The 21,091-nt window shown below is 40.8% G+C and overlaps 2 pseudogenes; both read left to right on the plus strand.

The window, feature by feature from the left end:
• The first annotated feature begins 3,925 nt into the window (after window positions 1-3,925).
• Window positions 3,926-4,438, plus strand: LOC137248481 (large ribosomal subunit protein eL20-like; annotated as a pseudogene).
• A 268-nt stretch (window positions 4,439-4,706) lies between these two features.
• LOC137248482 (probable phosphatase phospho2) lies at window positions 4,707-5,558 on the plus strand (annotated as a pseudogene).
• The last annotated feature ends 15,533 nt before the right edge of the window (window positions 5,559-21,091 follow it).

A 21,091-nucleotide genomic window follows, 5' to 3' on the forward strand; every position in this document is an offset into this window, starting at 1 on the left:
AATTAGAGAAGATGGAAGGAGAAAGAGACTGAGAAAGAGATAAGAGTTAAACGAAGATAGAGAGTTAGGGATAGATGGAGCAGAAATGAAGTGAGGGAAAAGATGGGGAGGGAGAAAAAGAAGCAGTGAAAGCGAAAAGCAGTGGAAGGAGTGAATAAAATGATAAGCAAAAGGGGTAGATAGGTGGAGAGGGAGTAAGGGGTAACAATTTCTTAAAAGGTATGTAGGTAGACCAATATTAGGGGAGAATAACGCCTGGGGTCTGCTAGTTCATAACTAAATTTAAAGCTCCACTAGCTGCTAATTAGTATACTTATTTCTCAAACATTGCTTTTGTAATAAATTACTGTGGCTAAGAAATATTTTGGTGAATTTCTACTTTTGGCACAGCTGGTTTGTGATAACAAGACAATCTTCAATTTTATATAAAAGTGGTCATCTTACAATTTGTATGTGTGTTTGTATGTATGCTGTCATGCAGATGGGAGCGTAAAATACTCAGACACATCAGTTTTATTGAAAGCATGAAGATATGATGTATTCCATTATTCAAATTTTTATGTTTGTCTGTCTCTCCCGATCTTATTTGCTGTCTTCCAAAAACGCCTTTCACTTGCCCACTTTATATGAAATGTTTTAAGTACAAAAATGTTAAAAGAGGAAGGAATTGATGAAGATTTGATAAGAAATAATGATGACAAGACATTTAGCAACTTTTTTAAATAAGGAAAAAAAAACGAAAAAGTTATTGGGATGACTTTCAACTTACTTGGTAACTTTCTAAGATGGCTTAAGCTTTCAACTCAAGTTAAGAGAATATTAAATTCCTAGCATCTTTAATTCGATTTGCTTCACTAGTGCGAATGAAATAAAAATACTACTACTGCAGGCTTATGTAACTTGGACTTTTTCAGCTCAGGGAACATATTTAAAGAGGCGCGCCATTGCAGGTGAACAAGTGCGTGGTGGCAACGGCGCGCACCCACGTATTTGTTAAAGATTAGTTAAGGCGAAAAAAGGAAAGAAAATAAGAACACCAAAAGGTTTCGTGTTAATAAAAAGAATTCACAAAATGCGTTTATTTATATAAATACAACAAGTGTTAAGAAAGGGTTTAACAAATGTTGTGGAAAATGATATATATGTGATAATAATTTTGAAAAGTTGAACTTACGTGAACGGGCGATTACGTGTTCCTTTGCTGGCTGCTGGATTAAAAGAGGACGAGACTCTTTTCCACATGAGCCGATGAACCCACGATACAGCTCCTTCGTTGGGTTTCCCAGAAACAAAGTTGCCGTACCGCGGGCTCACAGCGGTAAAAATCTAAGATACATACGTACTACCACTCACACATGCCTGTGTGTATAGTGATCACAAGAATATGTGGGTGGTAGTAACGAAGGAAAATAAACAAAGAAAGTTATGTTACGAGGGGGGGGGGGGGGGAGATATATTTAGGCCTGTGGCCTAAACATACCGGCCTCCTTGCCGTAAGCAACAAAGAAAAAAAAAAACTGAAAAGAAAAAAAGGAATGACACGCGATCGCACGTCCAGTAAGGCATTATGTCGATGTGCAGATGCGGACTGCAAGCACTGCACGTCGCACGATGGACTTCGTGTATCGTTGTCCTGTGAAGAAAAGAAAAGAAGTTATTAAAAGTACGTACGTGGTTTTAAATTCCGTGCAGTAATTACTTAGTTTTTATGAAACGCTCCTATTTTTGGCAGGCCCCTGAGACTACCAGCCCGAATACGGTCGGTTGGTTCAGGAGACCGCCAACTGTTGTTGCTGGCGTTCCGCTCACCATCAGCTCGGCGTATAGATCAGCGCCGAGTGTAAGACGAACTGGCGATGAGCGGTAGAACTGCGGATCTGCAAGCCGCATAAATTCAAATGGAACGGCAACCTTTGTATCCACATTGGATGGCGGACTCAACCGATAGTGGCCGTTGACCACGGCGGCTTGGGTAGTGACATGAGTCGTTGACCCGAACTTGCCGCGCAAAATAAGGGTACATTGCCCTGGTCCTTGGCGCTCTAACTGCAAATCGCGTACCAGCTCTGCATCGACGATGGTGCTGGCGGCGCAGGGATCAATGATCGCACGTACCAAGTGTAGGTGCCCACGCGATTCTACGCGTACGATGGCCGTCGGCGCAATGGGCACGAAAGACCGCATGATGGGCGCTGGAGTGGCTGGGAGCAGCCGGCCGGTTCGGAAGCCTTCCGGAGTAGCACGCGATAGTGCTTGCATATTTTGGGCGTCAGAATGGTATGGCGTCGATTTATCGCGCCGCTGCTGTCTGCCGCGTTTGGATGACTTGGTCGGGCCTCCTTGGAGTCCAATGTCGCGGTGCCGCCAGTTGTCTCGTTCGTTTCGACGTTTGTTTGCTTTCGGCGCGCTTCTTTCATGCTGTAACAGCGGCCGGATACTGCGCATCACATGGTTGACCGTTGACGGTCTTGTTGACTCCGTTTTACTTCTTTCTTCCTCCGCCTTTGCTCTCTCCTCCTCCACCTGCTGAGCCCATGATTTAGCCGGTCCCGACAGGTTGATTGACAACGCGTCGTCGGACGTGTTGTCGTCGCCATTTGTGGCTGTTTCGTCGCATACCGGTCGACGCTCATCTAAATGAAGCGTGGTGTGGTGCTTCTCTTGGCACCTCTTGCAGCGATACTTGCTGCCACACTTGTTTACCCGGTGGAAGGGTGACAGACAGTTCGGACAGTACTTATATAGAAGCACTGCCCGCAACCTCTCTTCTGGAGATTTTTTCCGATATTCGGGACAGATTCGGAGACTATGGTCCCTGCCGCAGAGCTGGCAAGCGACGTCGAAACGCGTTGCGCCTCCCTCTGACTTGGCCAGTAAAGTTTGGTAGCGGGTCATGATCTGAAAGAATATTGATATCATTGATCATGCCCAAATTGAGGTTGGCGGAATGTTGTTTGGGTGGCGTAACCAAAAAAAAATCATCTCTAATATATTATCAAAAAAAAAAAAAAAAAACATTTTATTGAAATAAAATTTAATTTAAATAAAATTAAAGACCATAAGTAAATACTTATGCGCGAAGGGAAATGAAGAAAAAACGGCTTTAGCACACATCCATGCGATGTGGCTGGTGCTTTGGTCATTCCACGTCATTTGACTAGTCAGTTTACGGTCATAGGTTATATTCCTAGTCACATTTGCATGGGCGTGATTAGGTTTTGTGACCAAATTTTTTGTAGGGATTTTATAATTTATTTTATGTCGGTAGATGTCGCCGAAGTAGTCCTAAAGATTTATTTTTGATTTGTGGTGAACTTTGTTTTCACAACAAGTGACCTGCCACCACACGGAACGGTTCGAAACCTGGCTGAAAAGGTATTACAGAGTTGCACTTCCACCATTCAACATTATTTTTGACGTGTATTGTCGATAATGTTGAGATCCGTGGAATGAAGTATTTTAAATCTCGACCAGATGACGTGTGGCGTGTTGTGCTCGACGTGTAGTGAATGACGTGTAGTGCGGCGTGTAGTGCATGACGTGTAGTGCGCGAGATGCGTGCGCATGAAGCCTAACGTCTGTATTACAATAATCATTGACAGTCAAGCATTAAATGTAGAGATTTTGACATCTGCTACGCTTTTCCATTTCCTGAATGAAAAAAAAATGTCATTCATTTAAAACACGCGGTGAGTATGTAAGCTAGTAGATTAGTAGTTGTAATAGATAATACTAATTCATTTCTAGTTGTAATAGATAATACTAATTCATTCCTTTTTTTTCTTTTCAGGATCCAGTGCTGTTGGAGGTGTCATGGTACAACATTGCAATGAAACCAGCGGCTGAGCACTTATTTCGTGAACCACGCGTTGAGGCACAAAAAAACGTTTAAGGTGACGTGTCGTTTTCTCTAAACGCTGCCAAAATGAAGTCCAAGGGACATTTGACGGAATACGAAGTGCTTAGCCGCAAATTGCCAACCGAGAAGGAGCCACAAACTCCACTGTACAAAATGCGTATCTTTGCCCCGGATAACATTGTGGCCAAATCGCGTTTTTTGGTACTTCTTGCGTTAATTGAAAAAGTTCAAAAAAAAAGACCATCGGTGAAATTGTATCGCCGAAACAGGTGTATGAGACTTCTCCAACCAAAATAAAGAACTTCGGCATTTGGTTGCGTTATGATTCGCGTTCTGGTGCGCACATCATGTACCGCGAGTATCGTGATTTGAAAGTTGGTGGTGCAGTTAAACAATGTTATCGTGATATGGGTGCTCGTCATCGGGCGCGAGCTCATTCAATTCAAATAATCAAGGTTGAGTCAATCCCAGCCAGTAAAAACACGTCGTGTGCACGTCAACCAATTCCACAACTCAACCATCAAGTACCCATTGGTGCAAAGAAGTTCCCTCAAATTTATTGTATCAATCTGTTTTTGAAACTCGAATTCAGTAATATAACTGTTTGCCTTAATCCATGGTAAAGGTTGAGTTTGTGACCTCTAATTAATGAAAATTTCTTGGCATGACAAATCTCACATCATCTGGATCAATGCAAAACCAGAAAACCAGGCATCACAACCGTTAAGAAATCAGCTTGAGTGTTTGCGTTCGCTTGCCACTTCCAGTATTTCGCCTTGATTTTACTCATATTTCCATTTCGTGTGCGCTTGCTTTTGGGTACATTAAAAAGTAAATTCTATTTATTATGGCAAGTATTAAGATGATGCCAAGAGTTTCGCGGCGTTTGGTTGCATTCGATTCCGATTGCACGGTCGTGGACGATAATACAGACACAGTTGTGCGCGATCTATTGCCCGAAGACAAATTGCCCAGCGAGACTATCATTCAAAAGGAAGAATGGCAGGAATACATGGGTGAGGTTTTCAAACGTTTGCATCAACAATGCTACTCGCCACAGTCGATACGCGAGAAAATCCGTGCCATACCGGAAGTACCTGGATTTGTGCGTTTACTTAAGCGTTTACACCAGTCGCCAGGGAAAAAAATACGATCTAATCATTGTCAGTGATTCCAATAGCGTTTTTATAATGGAATGGTTAGAGGCACATGGACTGACAAATTGTTTTCAAAGTATTTTTACAAATCCAGCACATTTGACAACGATGTCTTGTTGCATGTGCGACCATATCACCATCAAACCGAATGCCAATTGAGCGCCGCCAACTTGTGCAAAGGCAAAATAATGGAACATTTCGTTGCCAAACGAAATTTATGTGACAATACCCATTACGAATGTATTATTTATGTGGGCGATGGTCACAATGACCTATGTCCTGTGCTCAAACTGCGAGAGGGTGATATAGCCTGTCCGCGCCAAGATTTCGCATTGGACAAAACGATAACAGCGCACAGACATAAGATGGATTTGCGTGCGGACAATGTAGTATGGAAGAATGGATTTGAGTTGTTGAAACAACTGGCGGAACGTGATATAACATTGGCCGATGCAGATGCAGCAGAGTCAACAGCGGCAAGACCAAAAAAAATTAAATTGTTAATTGGCGGCATTAAATTAGTTGTAAAATGCAAATTTTAGATTTTATGCTTATCGAATTAAATTGGTAATCTCACTGCTTATGGATGTTATCATATTCATGATGTACTAGAAATTCTATCCAATATTGTATTGTGCTTAATAGGCTCAATGGGGGTTGTGTGAATGCAACTGGATATGTTCTTCAAATAGTTGTAAACTATATTTGTTGGTAAATATTTAAATGTGCAAACGAGAAGTGTTAGGTGCGAGCGTAAATTAAAATTGTTATATGTTTGTAAACATGGTGTCACGTAATAAACATGTATTTATGAAAGTGTTGTAAATTGTGCTTAAACAACAAAGATAGCTTTGGAACATCACATGTTAGCAAAGCATGTACCCAAATCAGAATATAAGTTTACATGTACTGAGTGTAATAAAGTATTTCCTACAAATTATGCACTTACTACACAGAAAGGAAAAAGTCACGATACAAATAAAATTGTAATTTGTGACAAACGTGGTAAACGAATGCATCTCAATGATAGAAAGAGACATCGTTTCTTAGAACATTCCGAGGATCCACGTCCGACTCCGGAACCACAACAATGTCAGATTTGTGGAGATTGGCTGCGACATATGTCAGGTCTTAAACAGCATATTAAAAAAAGGATACACGAGGATACGGGTGTTGAGCATCGGTGTCAGATTTGTAACAGAGTTTCAACAACGGCAAGAGCACTACACGTAGCACTCACTATGTTTACGAAGGCGAAACTTTGGGCACTTAAAAACGGCTTGCTATACCGGCAAAACGCTCATGACCATTGACAATTGATAAGGTGCTGTTGCAAGTTGTGCTGCTAAACATTCTTTATATCTAAGTGCCGACCAGGACAAGGCGCGCTAGAACCGGAGGTAGCGGGTGTCGATAGAGCCAAGTCTGTCCTACATTTGCCGGTGGATATCACACAAAGGAAGCGTAGGTGTGTATAAAATTACATCTTGGAGGTACTGAAGGCTTATTAATATAATTATATTCTTTTTTTCTGAGGGAAGATTGTGTAATCAACATGGCTAACTCATACAACTCTTTCGCTATTGCCCGACGATGGCAACGTACCAACGTCAGAAGCTGCAGCGCTGCATTATGAAATACAAGGAGCGGTTGAAGAGGGACGCTATTATATGGATATCGATCAGGTGAGTAGTAGTAAATGAAGATTCGAAATCTCTCGCGGTAATGAGCCATAATGTTGGTCAGATACGCCATCATCTCGTTGCAAAGATCCTGAGCCAGATTAATTTGTTGATTTCTTGCCTTTTACATGCTCTCTACGCATAACTTTTTCCAAAAATTAGAAAAGAACCATGAATTTAAATAAAATGGCCCAAGTCGGGCATGCTTCAAATTGACCTCAAGTTGTTAAGTTACCAGAGATGGGTGCAGCTTTTCTTCTTTTCAAAAATTCTTTATCCCGATTTGCTGAAAGAATAAACGAAGTCAGCGATGCCAAATTCTTTAGTAGGCTCCAGGGGTTTAGCTACTCTCTTGAAATGATTCTCAAAGCATACTTAAGTTGAAGATAGATGTACGTATGGGTAGGGTTTGAAAATGCATTTTATTTGCTTAACTATAAAATAGCGTCTGAAATGTTGATTTTGATGCTTAATACTTCAACACCCAAGTCTCCCGGTTCTAGTATGTTCCAAATAAAAAATGTAAGGCGCGATAACCTCCGAAGAGATCTAAGGCCGAGCTTCTCTTCCAATTTGCGTCGTGCTCCTCTTGATTTTTCCCTACAAATTGGCCGGACGGGACCTACATGTTTTATGCCGACTCCGAACGGCATCTGCAAGGCAGATGAGTTTTCACTGAGAGCTTTTCATGGCAGAAATACAATCGGAGCGCTTGCCAGACACTGCCGAGGGGCGACCCCGCTTAGAAAAATTTCTTCTAATTGAAAAATCTTATTTCTAAAATTTTGATGTTGCTTTGCCCGGGAGTTGAACCCAGGGCATACGGTGTGATAGGCGGAGCACGCTACCATCACACCACGGTGGCCGCCAAACTGTTCCAAATAGTTTGCGAAATTTCTTTGGTTGGAATGCAATGCACATAAAGGATAGTGTGCAGAAATCTGAGTTAATACCCTTTTGTGTTAGTCACTTTATTTTAGTTTAATGTTCCGCTTTTAATTGTAATATTAGGATATTCAAACTGGGATTTAAGTTATTCGGACCTGTTCTCCGGAATCGAAAGTATTTAGCCCATTAAGCACAGATCATTACATTATTTTCCCCACAAATACGTTTTATTAAATTATTCATTTTATTTGGAAGATTTATTACAAAGTTTTGCTGGACTATTTGTTTATTTAGTATAATAAATCTCAATTTGAAAACTCCTATCAAAAAATTGACCCACCCAAGCAAAGCGATTCCGGTCGAAAGCAAGCCGACGTGTTCTCAATTTCGATCGATCGATTCTTTAGCGTTTTTTATGCAAAATTGCAATTGTCTTGTTGCCTCTGCATTTCCGAAAACCATTGGTGCTGGCATTTTGTTCAAATTTTTGCACAATTTTAATTTAACTAAAACCAAAATAAATAAAAACAGCTGTTTCGCTTTATTATCGACTCGATATGAAAACGATACGAAATCAGCTTCGAATCGATTTGTTTAAATCGGAACTGAGAACACCAAAAAGAAATCGACTCGGAATCAACCCCGCCTGACCTTTCAAAGCGAGTCGGAATCCAGAACAGGCCGGATTGCTATTCAGAACACCACCTTGTGTTTCTTACAGCCAACCCAATATAAACGCACGCAAGTAATTTTCTGTCAAAAAATGTCTCATGTACATAAAAGTTAGATGAGAGCAACCCAAGTTGAATTTGCTGCGTGAAAACCTAACTCGATTTCCAATTTTTGTTCTGCGTGACATTCAGATTCGACGTTTGCTTTACATTGTCGCAACGCATGCTTATTTGGGTTAGGGCAAAGAACGCTGTGCGGTTTTATTGGGCCGGCTTGTTAAACATTTATTTGCACTTTTACACCTTTACGACGTGTACCTTAATTTTATATTCGAAAATACTTTTAAGTTTGAATGTGTGGTTCATATGGCAATTGATGTTTGGGGTGTGATTGCTAATTCAATTGTATTCTGGGGCAGATAGTGAGTCTGCGTTAGGGTATGTTGGCCTTGTTCAGGGGAATGAGAGCGGTGTTATCGGTGTGTTGGCCTCGTTCGGGATGAACGAGAGCTGGGTTATTTGGAATAAAGGGATATGAACTATTAAAGTTCATTTTTCTTGTCGTTGGGCGGAAGTAGTACCAATTTCGCGATTGGTCTCGTAATTTGTCCCTTCATTGTATGAACGTCAACAACACGTACACGGTTATCGGAACCTGGGTGTGTGTTGACGACTCTCCCCATTTTCCACTCGTTCGGTTGTAGGTTATCCTCCTTGATGACGACTAGGTCCCCGGGTTTTAAGTTGGATTGTGGATGTTTCCATTTATACCGTTTCTGGATCTCGGTGAGATATTCCGATTTCCATCTTTTGCAAAAGGTTTGATGAAGGGCTTTCATCTTTTGCCATCGGTTTACAATGGAGGCAGGGTTTTCACTACAGTCGAGTTCAGGTGGAGCTAGAAGATGCCCACCTACGAGAAAATGGCCTGGAGTAAGCGGCTCCAGGTCGGAAGGGTCGTTGGATGAGGGACTTAGAAGTCTCGAGTTGAGGCAGGCCTCAATTCGACATAAGAGGGTTGTAAACTCTTCGAAAGTATATTTATGATCGGACGCGATCTTTCTAAAGTGGGTCTTAAAACTTTTTACCCCCGCTTCCCACAAACCTCCCATGTGAGGAGCGCTTGGCGGTATAAAATGCCATTCTATAATGTGATGGCTATATTTAGTCAACGTTCCGTCCCTTGCTTCACGCAGAAATGCTTTAAACTCGGATCGTAAAGATCGAGAAGCTCCGACAAAGTTAGTACCATTGTCGGAGTAAACGTTTTTCGGACAGCCTCGTCTGGATACGAATCTGGCGAAGGCAGCTAGGAAGGACCCGGTACTAAGGTCGTTTGTCGCTTCTCGAAGGATGGCTTTCGTCGAAAAGCAGACAAACAGGCAAACGTATCCTTTTGAAATTCGACATCCCCTCCCTCGGTAGGATTTTATATCGAATGGTCCCGCGAAATCTACCCCAGTGTTAGTGAAGGCCCTAGTAAGGGTGGTGCGCTCTTTCGGAAGGATCCCCATAAGTTCCGTTTGTGTCCGCTTCCTGTAAATAGTACAGACCTTACAGTTGTGGATAACCGACCTTATCATGACTTTAACGCGTGGGATCCAGTACTGAGTGCGGATATGACGTAGCATCAGCTGGTTCCCTCCATGCAGGGTGGTCTCATGAGAGGATTGAACTATAAGTCTGGATAACCTGCAAGTATATGGAAGAATAATGGGATGACTTTCGTTATGAGACATGTCTTTGGATGTCCCAGTCCGCCCCCAGTTCGAATGATGCCTTCGTCATCTATATATGGGTTCAGGGGTAACATCTTACTCTTCTTGATAATGTTGCCTCTGGCATATTGTTATCAATCTTCGTGTTGTTTTTTCTATTTCGTCAGGAGCTATCGAATGAGAATCCCTTTTAAAAGAGGCTTTAGTTGTTGGGTGCGTATTCTGGAAAAACCGAAGAATATAGGATATAACCCGCAAAGCCCTCGGTAGATCGGAAAACCTATCCAGAATATCAAAGTTATTTTTGACCGAAGTTGTATGAACTTTCACCCTCTTTTCCTCCATATTTGTATTGTAATCTTCTTCTTGTGTTGGCCAATTTTCGTTGTCTTCTTGTAACCAAGAAGGTCCCTGCCACCACAAAGAATTGTCGATTAGATCCGAAGCGAGGAGGCCTCTGCTCGCCAAATCTGCAGGGTTCGACGCGGAGTCTACGTGCCGCCATACTTTGTCTCCAACTTTGTCGATGATTTTCGTTATTCGATGTGCCACAAACGTTGACCACGAACATGGTGGCTTTCGGATCCATGCCAGTACTATCGTCGAATCTGTCCAAAGGGTTACTTTAATATTGGAAAGTTGCATATTTTCTATGGCCGACTCTATGATTTCTGCAAGTAGAACTGCGCCGCAGAGTTCCAGTCGTGGCAATGATATAGTTTAGACCGGGGCTACTCTCGTCTTGGCCATCAGCAAGTTGGTGAAGACTTGATCCTTCGTTTGTACCCTCAGGAAGACAGTGGCGGCATATGCTTTTTCCGAAGCATCGCTGAATCCATGTATTTCGACATTGTCCTTCAATGTGTAGTGAACCCATCGCAGTATGCGTATATCGCTGATCTTTTCGTAGTTCGTCATGAATGATTGCCACCGATGTAGAGTAGTTTCAGACACATCTTCATCCCAGCCTGTGCCTTCCAACCAAATGTTTTGCATTATTATTTTGGCTACAATTACGACTGGTGCCAGCCAGCCAAGAGGGTCGAAAAGTTTTGCGATCGCAGAAAGTATTGACCTTGTTGTTACGACATGATTATTGTCAAAGGGTTTCGCTGTGAAGTAGAAGTAGTCGAAATGGGCGTTCCACCTGATACCGAGTGCTTTTACCATGCTGGTGTCTTCAAACTCAAGAAAATCCTCGCTTAATAGGTGTTGCTTCGGTATACCCTGTATAATTTTCTTGCAGTTGGACGTCCATTTTCGCAATGGGAAACCTGCCGATTGCAATGCCGATGATATTTCGTCCCTTGCCTTGATTGCCATTTCGATGCTGTGTCCACCGGCGAGTACGTCATCAACGTACATGCAATTTCGCAGGATATCTGCTGCCATTGGATGCGATGTCTCCACGTCATCAGCCAGTTGGTGTAGCGTCCGAATCGCAAGATACGGAGCACAATTAACACCAAAGGTTACTGTTTTCAATTCGTAAATGTTAATTGGGTTTTCGGGGCATTTGCGAAATATGATTCGCTGATATTTTGTTTGGTCTTCATTGACCCATATTTGGCGATACATTTTCTCTATGTCGCTGCTAAATACGTATTTCAACAGCCGCCAACGTAGTATAAGAATTGTCAGATCGGATTGAAGAATCGGACCTGGATATAAGGCATCATTTAGACTTTTGCCATTAGTGGTAGGACAAGATGCATTAAATACGACTCTGACTTTTGTCGTTGTACTTCCCTCCTTTATAACAGCATGGTGAGGTAGGAAGTAACAGTCATTTGAGTTTGGCGAAATATTGCCTATTTGTTTCATATGCCCTAAAGTTTCATATTCGGATACAACTCTATTGTATTCCGTTTGAAGGACTGGGTTTTTCACAAGTCGTGTCTCGTTGCGATAAAATTGAGAACACGCACTTCTTAAACTCGCATAAGTTAAACTCTTTCCTAAAGGGTAAGGAGACTACGTATTTGCCATCGTTGTTCCGAACTGTTGTGGATTTGTATAGCTCCTCGCAGTAAGTGTCATCGTTATTGATGCTCCTTTTCTTTGGAATTTCCTCTATCTCCCAAAAAGCCGCCAATTGTTTATCTAAAGTGACCTCATTGAAATATGAAACTAGGGTCTTATTTGTATCAACCGCATCTGTCCGGCCTGTCAGAATCCAGCCGAACACCGTTTCCTGTGCTATTAATGTGTTTAGCACATCTTTCTTAATTCCGCCTAACATAATTTGGAGGTATATGTCTCCGCCCAGAATTAGATCGACTGGCTCATTGAAAAAGAATCGTTTGTCAGCCAGTACTAAGTCAGGGAATGCTTGCCTAGTCATTGCGTTTATTCGGCAAGTTGGAAGATTCCCTGTCAGTTGTGGTAAAACCAGCATGATCGTATTGATCTCGATTAATGGGTCGGTTGGTGACCGCAGTTATATGTTGCACGCTTCTTTTACTTGTGCATTGTATTATTGATGCCCGAAACTTGGGCATGCAGGTGTTTGGATGGCAGATTAATTCTGCGCTTTAGTTTCTCGGTAATGAATGAACATTCAGATCCCGAGTCTATTAGGGCTCTCGCCGAATAGTCAACACCATTAAAATGAATATTGACCTGAGCTGTCCCTAGTAATACCCCTTTATTTGTGTTTGCGAAACATGAGTTCACATTATTAATCGGAGCATTTTCCCTTTCAGCATTGCGTCGTATTTGTGCTTCCCGTGAGGTAGATGCTCCGATAGTGTCTGAAGTATTTGTTGGTTTTGGCTGATTCGAAATATGAAGCAGCGTATGATGTCTTAAATGACATGTGGCACAGTTCATTTGACTGGTGCACTTTGTTACCGAATGGCCAGCAGAAAGGCAGTTTATACACCCACGGCTGCTCTTAATTTGTTCAAACCGTTTATTGGGTGTTAAACGTAAGAACTTTTCACACTTTGAAATTCGATGTGCAGGACTTTTGCACATCTTACACGTAGGTTTGGCTACACCCGCACTTGCCTGATAGGCCCCTAATTTTTTAGCAGATGTATCTGTTGTCGAACGAGATACTTGTGGCTTTGAGGTTTTGGAAACTGTATCCCCTCTCAGATCAGTCACGGTTTCTAGGGTTTGGAAACGGTTGGATAAGAATCTATCCATATCTGCCCATTTTGAAATTTCCGTTTTGTCTTCAATTGTTTGTTCCCAGAGTGCCAGTGCGGTTTCTGGCAGTTTTGTGGAACATAGATATGTTATAATTGCATCCCAGTTGGATATGTCTATATGATGACATTGGAGCGCCGAGATGCAATTATTTATTTCACGTTGCAGTTTCTTTATAGAGCTACCGCATTCACTCTCAACTGCTTTCAAACTAAAAAGAATTTTTAATTGGGCGTTTACTAAGATACGTTTATTTTCGTATCTATCACAAAGATTTTTCCACGCTGTTTCGAAACCGTCTTTCGTTAAAGGACATCGCCCAACTATCTCTTTGGCCTCACCTTGAGTCTTTTGGTTTAAATAATATAATTTTTCTACTGCTTCGAGGTTTTTGTTACGTATATATATAGCAGTGAACATGTCTCTAAATGAAGGCCAAGAAAGGTAATCTCCTTTGAAAACGTCCGTATCACACGGTGGCAGGCGCACGCGATATTCCCTGTCTCCTGAGCTTTCTTCTTTCTTTTCAGCTTTCTCAAGTTTTTCCGAGAGTTCAGCCATCGCTGCCTGGCACTTGAGAAAGCTGAAGTATGCAATTTTGTGCTTCTTTTTGATAGCCGACAGCTCTTTTGCCTCCAGTTCTGAGGAGCTCAAGAGTTCTTCATATGTCTACTTCGCCTTCTCCCATAGCGATTTCAACTCCTCCTTTTGGACTAAGAGGGTGTGTTTTGTATGGTCTGAAGGGGACATATCATGATAGTCATTTTCAAACTCAGTCACTGCCTCTGCTTGGCGTATATAGGTATCCATTATTAAATGAAAATTTGTCGAAATATTAATTAATTAATTGCCTTTGCAGAGAGTACTGATTGAAAATGAACTGGAATGAAGGAATGTGTTCGAGAGATTTCTCGGTGAAGTGGCCTCGAAGCTTGCAAGAAAGCTAGTAGTTTGAGGAAATGTCCAATTGCGTGGTGGCAACGGCGCGCACCCACGTAATTGTTAAAAAAAGTGCTAATGCAGCTGTGTTAACGAATTGTGTAAGCCAATAAGTAATGGCTAGTGAAAAAGTGGTGTTGGTGAAAAAATAAAAAAATGTATGAACGCTCGTTATGGACTTTTTGGTAATTTAACCAAGGACTGTGATCTTTTGTATCACAAAAAATTAGATCAGTCAAACTGATTTGTGAGAATAATAAATTTTTCAATTTTTTGTTTTAAAAAATTGTATGAGAACTAAGCCTATTGGCCACCCAAACAACAACAACAATATATGTGTATGTAACTAAGTGCACTTTGTACTATAGCACCAAACTAAATTGCAAACGTATTGCCCGTGTAAATAAGTGCAAGTGATTTGTATGTGAGAAAAAATTTGATTTAATTAAATGTGCGCCTGAATTAAATTTACAGGTTTCTGAATAAGTAACCTTAACAAATGGAATTTTTGTGCTGTGGATTAAATGAATTTTTTCAGATAAATCCTGCAAATGTGAAAATAGAAAAGTGACGCAAAGCGGTGTTTGAGGTTATGTTAACCTTTTAGAGCAGTGTTGTGCTACCTTGAGCTGTGTCCGGAAAATCTTACCGCTGGTGGGGGATTGTTCCGGATAGTCACAAGGCGTGTTGCACAAACTTTATATAACTGCGTTAAGCGCCTTTTGTCCTATTTTTGCACAAAATAAGACTTCTCACTTCACGAACAAAAATCACTTGCACTGTTTAATAGTCACTTTGTAATTTGTAATTTTATTTTGAAATTTTATTAAAAGTGAAATTAAAAGAAAACCCTACCTAGCACGGAATATTTTTAAACCACGTACCTTTTATCGAAGTGTGGATCCGGAGTAATCGAATGTGATTAAAATATTGTTGTTGGATGTTTCCAAGGTACCACCAAAAGTGTATCAGTTGTAATATTGGCTGTTGTTATCTTCAATATAAATTCGCTGGTATCACCACGAAGGTTGTATCACCATGAATAATGCTGATATTTGACGTTGAGATTAATGGGTTTTCCTGTGGATTATCACTTCCTTGCTTTAATGCCTAGAGAGTTGAGTGGACTGTAATTGTGTGACTGGTTCTCTTTACCGGCGCGGTAAGGACCATGAACAAGTGCGTGGTGGCAACGGCGCGCACCCACGTATTTGTTAAAGATTAGTTAAGGCGAAAAAAAGGAAAGAAAATAAGAACACCAAAAGGTTTCGTGTTAATAAAAAGAATTCAATTTATTTATATAAATACAACAAGTGTTAAGAAAAGGTTTAACAAATGTTGTGGAAAATGATATATATGTGATAATAATTTTGAAAAGTTGAACTTACGTGAACGGGCGATTACGTGTTCCTTTGCTGGCTGCTGGATTAAAAGAGGACGAGACTCTTTTCCACATGAGCCGATGAACCCACGATACAGCTCCTTCGTTGGGTTTCCCGGAAACAAAGTTGCCGTACCGCGGGCTCACAGCGGTAAAAATCTAAGATACATACGTACTACCACTCACACATGCCTGTGTGTATAGTGATCACAAGAATATGTGGGTGGTAGTAACGAAGGAAAATAAACAAAGAAAGTTATGTTACGAGGGGAGGGGGGGGGGAGATATATTTAGGCCTGTGGCCTAAACAGCAGGTATCATCCCAGAACAAACGGTAATCCTTACCGTGTTGTTATCCACGCGTTACAAATGTGTCATCAGTTTAATATTTAAGTTTTATTGGTATCGGTATCTGTTTCATAACAAATGTTTCATAATAAGATAAGCCTTTGTTAAGAAATCGATAACGAATCGCGAAAAGCCAATAACAAATTGATAACAAAAAAGAAATCGTAGCTCTTCGAAAACAAATCGATGAATTTTTGATAACAAATCGATAATTATTCGATTACAAAATGATATTTTTTTGACGATAAATCGATAACACCGATAACAAGTTGAAAATAATCAGATATATTGCGGACGAGAAATCGATATCCCATCCACAACCTTTGCTATCGATATTATATTTTCAATAATTAGTTAATTAATGTATAACTTGTCTATGCCTCGTCGATAGCACATCCATAAAATACCTCTCCTTTTCTTTCCCTTCTATTCCTTTCCTTTAGCTTCCTATCCTTTCTTGTCTCTACCCTTGCTTGCCTTTCATTTGCTGTCTGATTTCACTCATATCAATTCCAAGACGTACATTGCTCCCATATTGCGCTACAGTGTGGTGACTACACTTCGGTTAACGTTCTGTATTATTTCATGCAGCTTACCAATACACACAATACACCTAGGTAGTGTGCACATTCTGTAGTACCCCATATAGTCTACCAATACCGCACTTTACGCCTGCATTTACATGCGGATTGTATCTATACCAAGAATAATGCCTAGAATTAGCCTGCGTGTTACTAATGAAAGCAGTCTTCTCGTTTGAGTATCCACGTAGACGTGGCATGAACTTTGCTTTTGGGCCAAAGATTCATTCACAATGCAGAAACAGGTCAAGCATAGAAGTTTTATGTTGCTCGGAATATACAGACAACCACTCCATATCCCCTTAGAAGATTTTACTATCATAATGAATATTCATATTAGGGTCCTGGCGTTACATCCACAGCATATACCTACGATGAGTTGTGCACAGGAGCATGTTCCGTCCATGGTAACTTAGTGTCAAATGTGTTTTTCACACACTTTATTTTGTGCACATTCTCCAACAATACCCCCTACACGGCAATTCCTTAACATCCCTGTGGGATCTTCTCCTAGAGAATGGAAAGATGACTGTCTTAATTAGGTTTAGTTCCGCTTCGGTCACAACTCCTTCTACAATCGAAAAGCCCTTTAGATTGTGTAACTTAATATATATCCATACTTTACAGTAAACTCCTTTGCCTGAAAGTCATAGGGCAAGTGTTCGTTTACACGAGGTGCTATAAGGCTCTAGCAAGTTGGCACAATAAAAGCCGAAACGCAGTTGTGCGCCATCTTGATTATTGCCATGAAGGTGAAACAACCGTCCGCATTCCAAAGCACTCAGAATCAATGTGATCAGATGATACAAGACGGAAATTCTAAATGTCCCGTTTGATATTTGGCTGTTGGTTTGCCTTGTAAAATTCTCCATTGTCTTCAAAATATAATACTAATATCGAAGCACCCAAGCACCGGTTTCCTTATCCGACCGCAAGTGCAGTAAAAAGTCTGTTGTCTCAATGTTTGGTTACAAAACTCGTTAAGTGATCTATCAAATAGCTGCCGATTATCCCTACACGGATTTTGAGAAATCGGACCTTAAGTCATCTGTCTGACAGTGGGATCTCGAGCTCCCTCATATTCAGGAAATCATCTGAGAAGTTGGCTGCTCAGCGAGTTTCTTCTTCTTTGCTCTTTAGTGTTTCATGATGGAGTCGATGATATACTCTCCCAGCAGGTCTTAAACTTTAATTGAATTTGTTGTTTCAAAATTATGTTACTCATCACTATGAATTTACTTGTTTTGAGTTTTAGTCCTTTTTTGAAAATGGGATTAACTTCTTTCCCGTTTTCCTTTCTGTCTTAAAAAAAAAAAAAAAAAAAGTAAGGAAGGCTAAGTTCGGGTATAACCGAACATTACATACTCAGCTGCCAAATTACAGCTTGCAAAACTTTTAAATTACCTTCTTTTAAAAGTGGGCGGTGCTACGCCCATTGTCCAAAATTTTAACAATTTTTTATTCTGCGTCATAAGGTCAACCCACCTACAAAGTTTCATCGCTTTATCCGTCCTTGGTAATGAATTATCGCACTTTTCGGTTTTTCGAAATTTTTGATATCGAAAAAGTGGGCGTGGTTACAGTCCGATTTTGTTCATTTTAAATAGCGATCTGAGATGAGTACCCAGGAACTTTAATACCAAATTTCATTAAGAATCTTCAAAATTTATTCAAGTTATCGGACAGACGGAGGGACATGGCTAAATAAATTTCTATTTTCGCCCAGATCATTTTGATATATAGAAGTCTATATCTATCTCGGTTAGTTTATGCCGTTACGGGGTACTGTTCTGCGAACAAAACTAATATACTCTGTGAGCTCTGCTCAGCTGAGTATAAAAAACCCATGACTGCGAAGTGTCACATTGTAAAAAAGCTAGATCCGAAACAAAGCTAATCTATACAAGGTGAGGCAAAGCGAATTCAACACAACCCCAATTAATCGAAGTCAGTGCTAATTTTAAGGCAAATTTAATACAAGGTGGTTTTACAAAAGTACTTCCATCAGCAGCTTGTTACTTCTTGATAGTTTCCAAGCAACGCCTTAGTACAACAAGATATCTGTTAGTCGAAATGTATGCTAATGTTTTTTTTGGAATGACATTCTTCTGCACGGCGAATCGGATTGAATTCGCTGCGCCATCAGCTTGTATGGATTTGCCTTGTCTAGCAGTAAATGACGGCTGGACAAACTACTTGCTTAAGCCCAAGAGCTACGCACTATCCAGATATTGGAAGCTGCGCTATTTTTAACGAATATGAGCTCAAAGGTGAAGAACTTCCTTCATTTAGCAACCGGCCGTAAAAGCGAAGATGAATTTTACTTGCTGTGAGGCCACCTTTCAAATAATTTCATCACCATAATATTTTCTTACTTTCATTTCATTTAAACCTTTCTAAAGTTTATTAAATACAAAATAACAAACTCTCTACCGTTGTTGAATTAAAATCTTCATCAATATCAATACGAAAATATCTGCAATCACATACAAGCATAGCCAATTTATACCGTTGGAAGCCCAGCAGACTTCAGTAGCTTTAAGCAGCTCTTACAAACCATGACTTTAGGTTTCCAGGCCAATTCATTTTTGCCTTTTTTATGTGATTGTAAATATTTTACAGCAATCCATTAAAAAGATTATCGCCTCATTATTGAAGTTTTTGTTCCAGCTCAGCTCATTCTTTGATGTTTAAACTGACTTCATAGCTTGCCTAGGGTAAGAAACGTGAAGGGCTTTTGCTTAAAATCTAAATAAACTCACAACGAGTTGCTAAAGATTCAAAAAAATTTTAAAATATTGAAAGTAGTATTAAGGAACTAAGCTCTTTGCAATGATTATCTTAATGACAGTCATTAATCTGTGATAACCTTTTTAAACCTACCTTTGATTATCGTTGACTGTAGACGTCTCATATCAGTAGTAGGTAAGGCTGAGGATTTTAACTTCCAGCAAAGTATAAATGCGACACTCAGAGAAAAAGCTGCCATTAGGTACGTAGGCAGGTATACTGGCTGCGACCCAGGTCGCCAAAGTAGTTAATGAAAAGCTGTTTTGATGCCGTACAACTCATTTGAACCTATTGAGTGCAGCATCGGATATGTACTACAACCAGCTCGTAAAATATTGAATATTTGGGGTCCCTATTTAAGTTAATTAATCCAGATTTTTCAAAAAGAGGGTTGCAGAGTGTCTTAAAGGTGCTCTGGCTAGAAACTGCTTAATAATCTCTTTTGCAGTTACGTTTTTACAACTTCTGTAGCGGTTTTTATGTGGAATACCCATCTTTTACGCATACGCACCTAAAGCTCAATAACCGGCGCAGACTGCTATAAGTATATGGTTGTCCTCCATAGATATAGCCAGTAGGGTCCTTGCACTCCTTTTATTATAGCCTGCCTATGTAGCTTTTGAAATTGCACAGCGCGTGGTGCTCTTTCACTTTTGCTGGGTTTTTTTCAGGTAAGCAGTTCGAATTTCCCCCTTTCTCAAAACCAAGGGTATTTCTACCCCGACTCTGGTAGTTCGCTCACTCCTTGCGCAGCGTACTTCATGCCAGCTTATCAGTCATCTCGTTTCCTTTGATTCCTCTATGTCCCGGATCCCAGATAACAAATATATCTAGAATTTCGGTTAACGCAGCTGTACGTTGCTATCATGCTGCTACTAGCTCTGAGCTTGTGTATGGTTCAGCTTGCTGTGTTAGCACCGCCCTCAAACGGCAGTTTGTGGAGACAGTAATTTATTTCGGAATTAAAAGCTTCTGGGGGAAGCGTATTAAAATTTCTGTGTATTCCTCCAGCACTCAGATTGCCTAAATCTCAGCGTGATTTGTGCCGACGTACAAAATATGTGTATGTCTATTGGAAGTGGGTTGAAGATGGGGTCTAAAGCCGCCGTGGAGCAGATGCGGTAGACTCCGGTGGCACGAACGCACTCAGTGCGCTGAACTTTCTATAGGCTGGTGATATTTAAGTTCTTTCTAAAAGCTTTCCGCCTCACTGTTTAGCTACCACACGTCAGCACTGGTCGCACCACTGCCTCATTCAGACATAGCACTATCTTTGTCCGAGACGCCATTCCGTACCAAATATCGCCTTACAGGCGCAAAGAGCGATGCAGGCCTTTCGTACCCGCTCCTCGATGCACGTTTTGCAGTTTAGTTGGAAACCGATCGTTGTTACCAGGTACTTCATACTACTTTATAAGGCAAGTTGCTGACCGTTTAGCCTTGGTAATTCAAAAGTGGGTGGTTTATACTTCATGTTGTTGTTGTTGTAGCGATAAAGACACTCCCTGCAAGTTTTGAGGAATGTTATCGATGTTGATTGTACTTTGCCGGATATAGATCCGGTACTTTCCGACAACAAGAGCCTTTAAGGTACATTCGCGAACGATTTAATAAGACCACATTAAACTTTCTAGGCCTTCCTCCCACCCATCCCCAAGTTACATGAGGAAATTGAGGTTCCAAGAGCTTGGGCTGCTAAATAAACAAAATGCGGAACGGCTAGATGAATGTTGTTGGATAATCTATAAATTGCTCTGACAACACCTTGGAAGGATTGCGCTACACAAGCCCTTGAATCATTTAGTTATTCTAGTCGCCTTTTACGACAGACAGATAGAAGTGGATATATTATAAGCCTCTTAACCCGCTGGTAAGAGGGGGGGTTGTACTTCCTCGTGAAGGGTATTAGATCTCTTTTCTC

Source organism: Eurosta solidaginis, chromosome 4 (genome assembly GCF_040869045.1).
Source record: "Eurosta solidaginis isolate ZX-2024a chromosome 4, ASM4086904v1, whole genome shotgun sequence".
Taxonomy (NCBI): Eukaryota; Metazoa; Arthropoda; class Insecta; order Diptera; family Tephritidae; genus Eurosta; species Eurosta solidaginis.